This window comes from Cynoglossus semilaevis, chromosome 20 (genome assembly GCF_000523025.1).
Source record: "Cynoglossus semilaevis isolate Cse_v1.0 chromosome 20, Cse_v1.0, whole genome shotgun sequence".
Classification (NCBI taxonomy): Eukaryota; Metazoa; Chordata; class Actinopteri; order Pleuronectiformes; family Cynoglossidae; genus Cynoglossus; species Cynoglossus semilaevis.
Window position 1 is genome coordinate 3,035,278 of NC_024326.1, and position 9,671 is coordinate 3,044,948.

At 39.8% G+C, this 9,671-nt stretch overlaps 1 long non-coding RNA gene across 1 annotated transcript in view; it reads left to right on the top strand.

Annotated features, from left to right (window-relative positions):
* Positions 1-6,537, top strand: part of LOC103396011 (uncharacterized) — a 77,964-nt gene extending 71,427 nt beyond the window's left edge. The window contains exons 14-15 of the long non-coding RNA XR_523321.3: positions 3,872-4,064; positions 5,468-6,537. This is a non-coding gene — a long non-coding RNA (uncharacterized LOC103396011). The remainder of the gene's footprint in view (positions 1-3,871; positions 4,065-5,467) is intronic.
* The last annotated feature ends 3,134 nt before the right edge of the window (positions 6,538-9,671 follow it).

Sequence of the window (9,671 nt, forward strand, 5' to 3'; positions counted from 1 at the left end):
GGTAGAAGAATGTTAGAGATGGAGCTACCAGGTAGGAGAAAGAGAGGAAGGCCAAAGAGGAGATATATGGATGCAGTGAGGGAGGACATGCAGGTAGTTGGAGTCAGAGTAGAAGATACAGAGAACAGGGAGAGATGGAAATCAATGATCTGCTGTGGCAACCCCTGAAAAAGGGACAAAGCCGAAAGAAAAAGAAGAAGTTTCCTGTGAGTTACAGAAAAGAGGAGCCGTTTTAATTTGTACACATGACATACTTTTTGAAATAGGGATTTGGTGGCCTGTCAGATTGACAGCGATGGTACCCATAGCTTGACAAAGGTGTCGTTTCACAAGTTTCAATTATAATTTTTTAAGGCTCGGCGGCATAAATGGTTGTCGCTTGAATGACACATTGAGAACTCCACCTGGCAGTGAAATAAGAAAAGCCGACATGATTTGCATCCTCTGGCAGGTCTGTTAACATGTCATCAGCAGCACTTGACTACTGAATGAAAATAAACACTTATAGCCTGAACTCTGTGGAGTTAAAATCCTATTTCAGTTAGGAGTCTGATCGGGGTTTTGAAACATCCATTACCGCCTGGAGTTTGATCCCCCCCCCACATCTGTCCTACAACTGCCAGTTCATATATAATTCCTTCACAACAGATACGTACTGTAATGGCTTGTGCTGAAAAAACAAGGATAAGAAGTGGCATGGTCACTTGTCGTGTCATGTTGAGCAAAAAAAATAATTAACCTAATTTTATGTTTTTTTATTGAATGTAATAGATTTCCTTGGACTTGTGTTTCAAAAAACTAAAAAAAAAATATTTTTTTAAGTATGCAATCATTGATATGAGCTACAAGTATATTTCCTGTTTAGTATTGTGTAGTAATTCCATTTCCCAGAATACAAAGCATTTTGTTTTTGTGTAAACTTTTAAATGCCACTCACTTCTCTCACTCTGACTTTCGTATGCTGCTCATTTACCCTGGGGGTGTGACTGATATAGAAGTAAACTTTTTTTTTTCTTTAAATTCCCAAACACACATGTGGAGCTGCTCAGACAGTCCGTCCTCCTGCTGTGTACCTGCGGAGCTCAGGTGTTGGCTACAAGTATCCTCAGAAGCTGCCTGTGATCTATACATAGAAGTGAAGCAAACAGAAGACTAACTTTGATGAAGTCTTTTTTTATTCTTTGGCAGGTTTAACAAACATCGACAGAATAAATGCTGCACGATGAAGAATGTCACTCACTGTGATATTTTTAAGGACGTGAAAATGTATTTTTTCCCTTCATGTTTCTTGCAAAAGCATAACATGTCACCTTAAGCTGTACGCAGTATTTTGAAATATTCTCAAAATACATGGTTGAAGAGTTTTGTGGCAGAGCTAAGAGTCATTGGTGGTAATCACAGATCGCATGTGTTTAAAAGAATTTTAGTCATTACTGTGTATCACGACTGTGGCTTCTAGAATGCATCAAATGTTGATTTTAAAACTTCAGTGAAGTCCCTCGCAATCTATTTGACAGTTTTGACAGTCAGCCTGTTAGGTCTGGACTTATGTAGTGCCTCTGTTCTTCTTTTGTGTTCTTTTATCTTTCATCCTTCTGTCTTTTTTTAAGTTTACATACAGTGTTTCTTTTTTCTTCTTTTCTTGTCTCTCCCTCAGCCTTTGTCTTTACTCCACCACTCTCTTTCCTCTCCTGTTGTTCTTTTCTGTTGTCTTGTTTGTTGATACTATTCTCTTCCACAAAAGCTAAAACGTATATTTCTCTTGGAAATGCAGTCTCTTTGGGCCGTCTGCGTGCCTGTGCACAGCACCACCTATCGTTCTAGCATTCTAGTGGAACATGATGTCCTGGATTAAAATAAACAGCATGGTAAAAAAAAGTCATGTTCTTTAAATTCTAAACTGTAAACACGTCTCACTGCTCAGGTAATCAGATGCACAGCCCTATCCATGATATATTAAATATTTTTCCAACATGATTAATATTAGATACTAAAAGCTTGGAATGCTGCTGTTTATTGTGAGGAAGGGCCATGCCTAACTCCACCCACATTAGGAAATACTGTATTTAGTTAATGAATACATAAAAAAATGCATTAAAAATAGAATTTTGGCTCTCCAATGAAGACACGGACCCCTGCCTTAGTGTCTCCACAGTAATCGGCTAAGCTGCCTGAACAGCAGAAAGAGGAGAAAAAACAAGTGTACTTGTCCACGTAACACAGCACCGTCAGAGAAAAGCAAACTGCACAAACAGATGATAGACGGAGCACAAAAGGTGATACGCTGTGTGCAATCTTTATATGTCGAACATGCAGACTCTCAGAGACACCTACTGAAACATTTCATGGTTAAAGCAAGGTAAAAAAAGCAGTGTTTTCAGGACTGAGGACTGATGAAATGCTCACACATCTTTGTAACGCTCGGAGACTCAACCTTTTCAAAAGACGAGGCATTGACGCTCACAAAGGGCAAACTGTGCACGGCCGACAGAAAAATAGTTGCTTAATGCTTTGGATAGCAGTAAAAGCAAGTTTTGGAATTGGCCCAAGGTGAAAACACACACACACCCACACGCACATGCATACACAGACAACTTCAGCATCTCCATCACACGTTAGAATAAGAAAACATTCCTCATGTTCATTTCAGATATGCAGACACCAACACACACATATCATATTCCCACAAATTCAGCCTGGTGTCTTGGTACTAAGTAATTGGCCTGACTCAGAGTGAATCATCTCATTCAGGCAGCAATCTTTGGTTACAGATTACAATAGTACAGTGTCTCTGAGGACCTGAGCCAGCAGGACACTGCATCAATTACCTGAAAGCAGAGTCTGCAGCTTACTTACTGCCATAGGGATACACTTAAAGGAGAAGGCTGGTTACATAACATACACCTCAGTGGTCACAGCCTCTCACTGTACTGTGATTTTTAATAGGTGATAAAACATATGATTCAACACATGAGTGTGAAAGAACATTAGATCAAATGTTGCATTTCATTTGTCTTGATAACTTGGGTTAGTTTAGGGGCAAACGTTTTTGCCGTAAAAAAGAAAGTTTTTGTTTGTACCAGCTGGGTTGCAGACACACCCAGACTAACAGACTTGTGTACTTAAATGTGTACATAAAAAAAATGATGTTCATAATGAATAAGGTTCACAATGTGAACATTTGCTTAAATGGCATGGAGGGTAGGGTGGAGGAACCGGAGGGGGGTATGGGGCACAGGATATGCCCCCTGTGAAAGGGCTGCACGCACACACAAGCACAGACTGATTCTCAGCCGTGGGTTGCCTTGAAATGGCTTTTTGATGTTGAAGATTAAAAACAATCATCAGCGATAACAAAGGCAGCCACCGCTTCAATAGCAGCAGCATATGGCCATTAAATCTGAAAGGCACTCATGCATCAAAAGTAAAAAAAAAAATTTAAAAATCTAATGAATAAATGAATTGCTTTCATTGTTGTTAAAAATGTGTAGCTGCATGGGGAAGGGTGGGTTGGATAACATTTTTTATAGGCAACCTATTAGAAGTGATACACTGAGTTTGTAATGAGAAAATATTCTAATGGGGTAATCCTGGGTTAGTTAATGAGTTAAGTTACAGCTCAGTCTTTGTTGGATCACTGTGTCATTCAGTTTATGTTGTTCCTGCTTGTGGTTGCTTGTGCCTGATGAGTTTAAGGTTTTGGACCTGATGAATAAACCTTGTGCAACTGATAATGGTCTCTACAGTGCTGCATTTGTTGAGTCCTTCCTGCTTCGTGACTTTTCCTGACTACACGAAACAAATGCAGTTTGTGTTCTTTGTGTTTCGGCCCCTTTCACTTTTACACGAACCCTCCTGTGTTCTCCACCAGGTGGACACGGCAACATGAGAACCTGTAGCCAGGAGAACACGTGGGCGGACCAGACTGGGGAATACCATCGGGGTGGCCTTAATGATGTTTGTTTCCAACATGAAAACACTTCAGCAGCCAGTGATACATGAGCCCACACTGTGCTCTTTGTCTCAGACCACATTTCCTTGGTGTAATCAGCGATGTGTCAAAGGTCAGTCCTTGAGTTATGATTATTGTGACCACCAAGGAGTGCAAGGTCTAGAATTGGGGGGTGCTAGGCATGTCTTACTCGCCCGTCAGCTGTCACAGTCCCAGGCCTCCACTGACTGACAGGTGTAAGTAATGACTCCGGTTCAGAGGTCAAGAGTCAGCGTAAATGCTGCCAAACACAGCTGCATACGTCCTTTGATGAAGACTGTGTCCCTGGAGGATGCCTGTCATTTACTGGAAACTCTGTAGATGTAGAGCTTTAGTTAATTAATTCTAATTAATAATGGATTTCCTCAGCTAAATGCTGTCTCTGTATGACTTCCTGCATATTAATTAGTTATTTAAAAAATCGCCCTCCCTTTGAGAAAAAAAATGATTCATGTGACAAATTAAAAAGCTCTTTCACCATTTGTCAACTCACCTGTGCTTCACTCCTGGAGGAGAGCAGGACTGTTGGAGACAATATGGAGAAATGTGTTGCCTGGGAGCTGAGCTCATTATTGTGCAGCACATTCCACAGAGTGAGAGATCAGCCTGAAGGCTCGGTGCAGCTGACAGCAGCTGGATCTCCGAGTCGTGCCATTAGAGACGGTAAACGGAGAGGACAGTGGAAACAAAGGCGGCATTGGGAACTGGATAGAGACATCCGAAGGGACAAGGGTTATCACTTGGCATTCCTCTTTTCCTTTCATCACTTTGGATGATGCCTAACGTGGGTGCAACGGGAATGAGATGATTTAAAAAAGCAGATCCAGATGTTGGGAAGAAGTAGGATCATGTTCTTGGTGGAGGCAATTTTTAAATTGCACTGACGTTTTAAAAAAAGATGACAATTCTCCTTTGACTCCCTTCTCTCTTATCTTCTATGCAGTTTGATCCTGGAGCAGGTCATAGGGCAACACCTACACTGTTATAGGGGCGTACACTGGCTTCAAATTTTGTCTAGAATTCTCTCACTGTCAGTGGTCACTTTTGCTTTTCTTGCTTTTTATGATTTCCTATTAAAAGAAAAAGGAAATCCACAAAGAACCTCACGCGGTCACTTAACAAGTATAATTCTAGATTGAATCCCTCAGACCGCTACAGCAAGTCAGTAATAAAAGGCTATAAACCACAGAAATCATCCAATTGGTAGAGCCAGAGCTACCATTACAATCAGGTAGTACACAACGACTGCTGTGAAACTTTCTCTCAGCCTGCTATCACGAGGGAAGTTTACCTGATGTGAATGAAAGTTAATAACTAACAAAAGCAGGAAGACCATGTTAATGAACAACACCTACTAGATGAGCAGTAAGTAGTTTAAGGAAAAGTTTCAAGCATACCTTGTTGTCCAGTCACTTAAATAAAATCAAATTAAAATCACTCTTTTGTCTAACATTATTATTTGGTGTTTTTTTTTAGAAACTAGTCTATGGCCAGATTGGAGGGGTTTCCAGGCCGGATTCTGCACACGAGCCACCAGTTGATGAGCGCTGCTGTACACATGCCTCCAAAGGACAAAGGAGTTGTAACGATGTGGAATGTGAGATACGAGATTGCAACCTTTTTTATGTTTCTGTCACTTTATCACTCCACTGTCACTCTATCCTGTTCCGTTGTCTTATATCGAGGGTGAAAGCATGTTTAGGACAGGGAGAGGGAGAGAGAGAAACTGAGAGAGGTCATTCATGGCTGTCTGTCCATAGCAATTACATTAACCAGGACAGTGTGTCTGTTTTGGTTGTTAGTGTTAGCTAGGGCTGCCGCGTCCCTCTGCACTGTCTTTACAACTGATCGACTCTCCCCCGAGAGCCACTTAGTCTGTCCTCCATCCAGCCTCTTGAGTTACAGCTCACACACCCACCCACACACACACATACACACATACACATGCTCCCGTCAGAGAAGTCACCATCTGGGCACTCAAACATACACATACACAAACACGCATACACATAGGCAACAATGGAACACATGGAAATACTCAAAAATATCTGGTACTTCTCCAGTATATATCTTCAAGCATGACAATGCATGTGGTGTCCTGTTGACCCTTCAAGGTCATGTCATACCTCAGAGGTCTGCAGTCCAGAGATACGACATAAGATGTGCTTTTAGTTCAAGCTCTTTGCAGTAATCACAGAAGGCAGCAGATGGTGATAGAATTCAGTTACGTAGGTGAGTGAAATACAGCAAGTGGTTGGAAGTTTGTGATTCTACGTACTATTGATGCAGTTCATTGTATGAAAAATCAAATATATCTGCAGCTAGACAGTGATTCACAGTAAACTGACCTGGAACAAGGTTCATTCTGTTCTTATTTAAACTGCCATTCTCTACTACAATAAGCGCAGTCATGGTCCTGCTAAAAATATTTTTGAGTTCCTGGGAAAAGACATTGTATTAAAGGTATCGCTTGTCTTTCTAAGAATATAAAAAAGTCCTCCATATGAAGGGAGCCTTCACAAAAGTTTAAACTTTGAACATGTTAAACTTCTCAACATGAAGGGAGCCTTCACAAAAGTAACTCATAAATCAGAGCTACTGATAACATTACAGATGCTGGCTTTCTGCTTTATGTATTTACAGTCTGGAAACTGAAAATCTTTGGAATGAAGACTATGTCATCTGTTTCTCCACACAATAGGCTGGAACACAGATGCATCTGTAAACAGAACACATTCTTTTATTTCAGAAAGAATGTCTTTCTTTTTCACAACGTACTCTCAGGGAACAATTTGCTCAGAATTTTTTTTTATCACACCTAAACTTTGAACATGTTAAACTTCTCAAGGAGATATTTTTCCTAGTGTTGTTTTACTGTCCCGACCACATTCATCTTCTTCTGTTGTTGTTTTACTTTGATTAAAACCATTAATATCTAGCAGATTTGATCACATTGAGTCACTGCTGTCTTCTGGTCAGCGGTCAGGTGACGTGAATGGATCAGTTAAATTTTTTACGGCACAAGAGGGTGTTGCAGCATTAAAGCCCGAAAGCTATGGAAGTGACACGTGCGTTGTTTTTTCCATTTATTTATTAGTATAAATACTTCATGAGTGTAATCATGCTCATGTGAGTATCAGTATATCAATACCAGAGAACCAAAAAGCCTATCACTAACTGCCAGTAATTCTTTTTGGCTGGTACTTGTTGCCCAGGTTGGTCTTTCAACCTGCCCGCTGTAAACACAGGTAACTGACCAAACTAAATGATTTGCTATGAAGAACAAAGAAGACAAAGTTTAAAGTGTAATGGCAAGCAAAGCCATTTGCTTGGCGGTTGTTGCAGGTGCCAATGTCAAAATATGGACATCTTAAAGAAACAAGAGTTGAGACTTGTATTTACTGTAAGATATTAATAGTAAAAGTAAACAGTAAAAGACATGTCTACCTCAGACCATAAGAACCTTATACCTTCGACCACTATCTGGTAAGACAGAAGAGTTTCACTGACGCCTGTTGTTCTTTAGGGGAATTTTCTTAGCTGATTATTGGAAGTGAGACAATACATTTTAAGTAGCAATTAGATCATAGTCAATATGTTTACAACAGCCAGCCATAAAGCTCAACATGCCGTCTATTCCCTATGGTCGGCTATAAAAGCGATTTCATGGTGCCACATAAAGTATAAGTGTAGAGTCGTATCCCTCTTCACCAAGTATAAATACCATAATACCAGCTGAAGTATGTACGCTGCACTACTCCTGGTGCTAAAGTCATCTTTTAAGATGGCAGATGACCGTTTTTAACAAGCATCATTTTACTGATTTACATTTGTTTGCACTGGATTGTCTCTTTATAACGACATAACTTTATAAGTTACTGCACACAAAAGGCACTCTTCTGTTTTTATTGTTAACTGGGCAGTTTGGGTTTTTTTCCCCCGCTGAGTAGCAGATGTGGAAGTAAATGCTGTCCTTCCTGACACGATATACTGAAGATGACCTTAAAGGAGGATTTTACATATGTTTAGGACGACAACCTCATTAGAGAGGTGTCAGCATTGCCTGTTATCATCGGTTCTTACGTGGGACCCAGCGAGTGTGGGGAAGTTAAGGGCATTGAATGATTTTTTTTCCACTTAGATCAAAATATATACATGTATTTAGCACGTTTTGGTCAATATCTATCTCCATTTCCATGAGAAAATTCAAGGACAAATCTGTTTTACAAATGCAAGCTAAAAAAAAGGAAAATAAGGAATTAGGGGAAAAAAATACTCAGAGCTACATTTTAAAAATAAATACTGTACTTTGCAAGGAGTGGGGTTTATGACTTATGAAGCTGATGCTACAGAGGAAAGAACAAGGAGCAGTAAGTACACGACCTTCATCACCCACCATCCATTTGTTCTCACCTTCCAGGCCGTCTCCTTCTGCTATGCCGGCTATGAAGCAAAGGAGCTCTTTTGTGTGAACTCTGTAATTAGGAGGACCTTGATGTGTGGATCTCATCCATTGTTCCTCTTTATTTTGGTGGGAAAATATTTCATAGATTTTTGCAGCAATCGAAACCTGGCGGAACTGAGAGAGGCTCTGTGTGGGATTAAACACTGCGGGGGGTATCTAGGAAGAGAGCGGAGAGTTTTCGAAATGGAGTGTTTGTGTACAGTGTGCCAGTGTGGGGCCACGGGGTGATATTCCTCAGCATATCTCCTGGACCTTCTTCGTCCTCAACCTGTGAAAAGCAATTATTGCTGTGATGCTTAAACCATCACAGCCCACCTTGTTCACTCCCTACATGCTGTACGCTCATGTTTTTACAACCTGCTGTCATGAATGTGGCTGATTTGACAACACATACGTCCAAAACATTGTTCTGTTTTAATTATAGCAGGGGTTTTGTCAGATTATAATTAAAGAAAATCAACTTTTCTTTAGTAATGCTTTCTGAAGACCATCACTGTCAGACGGTTGTTGTTTTCCCATAGGGGCATTCATGTCTGTTTCTACCCCTCTCTCTTCCTCCTGTCACTCCAGACCGTATGTAAATTATGCCTTAGCCCCGCCGGTGCCAATGTCTTACTGAAATGATTGCTCCTTCCATGCAGAAGATTGGTTTTGGTAATTATATGTAGCATAATTAAATTAGATGAACTCCTTTGAGACATAAAATATATTTTTTTAACCCAAATATTAATAGTGGATTTTATGTATTTAAAGTTTTTTTTTTTTTTGCACTGTAAGAAATAAAATGCTCTGAAAAAGATTGTGTTAAATGCTAATGTAAAATGTAAAATGAAGCTCAAACTGACACGGACATATGTCACAAATGACCTTTGAGTAAACAAGGGTGTGTCACAAGGGTGTGTTTGAAAAAAAAATTTTTTTTTCTATATTGCTATAGTTTAACCCTTGATTGTCTACATTAGATTGTGTAGGTTGTGTTTTACGTGGCGTCCCCTTTGAGAAGATTGTAAAAACTTTTGTGACTAAAGCCTAAAGAACAGTGGGGTGGAGCAGAGTTTTTTGTAATGTCTGCAATAAATTATGCTGTTTTGGAATTTATCAATTTGCCTTTTTGATAGCATCCTGTGGAATTTTGGTTTTTGACGTTTGCGTGATTACATGTTTTTTATTCATCATAAATTATGTATATATTTGTATATAATTATGCATATATAA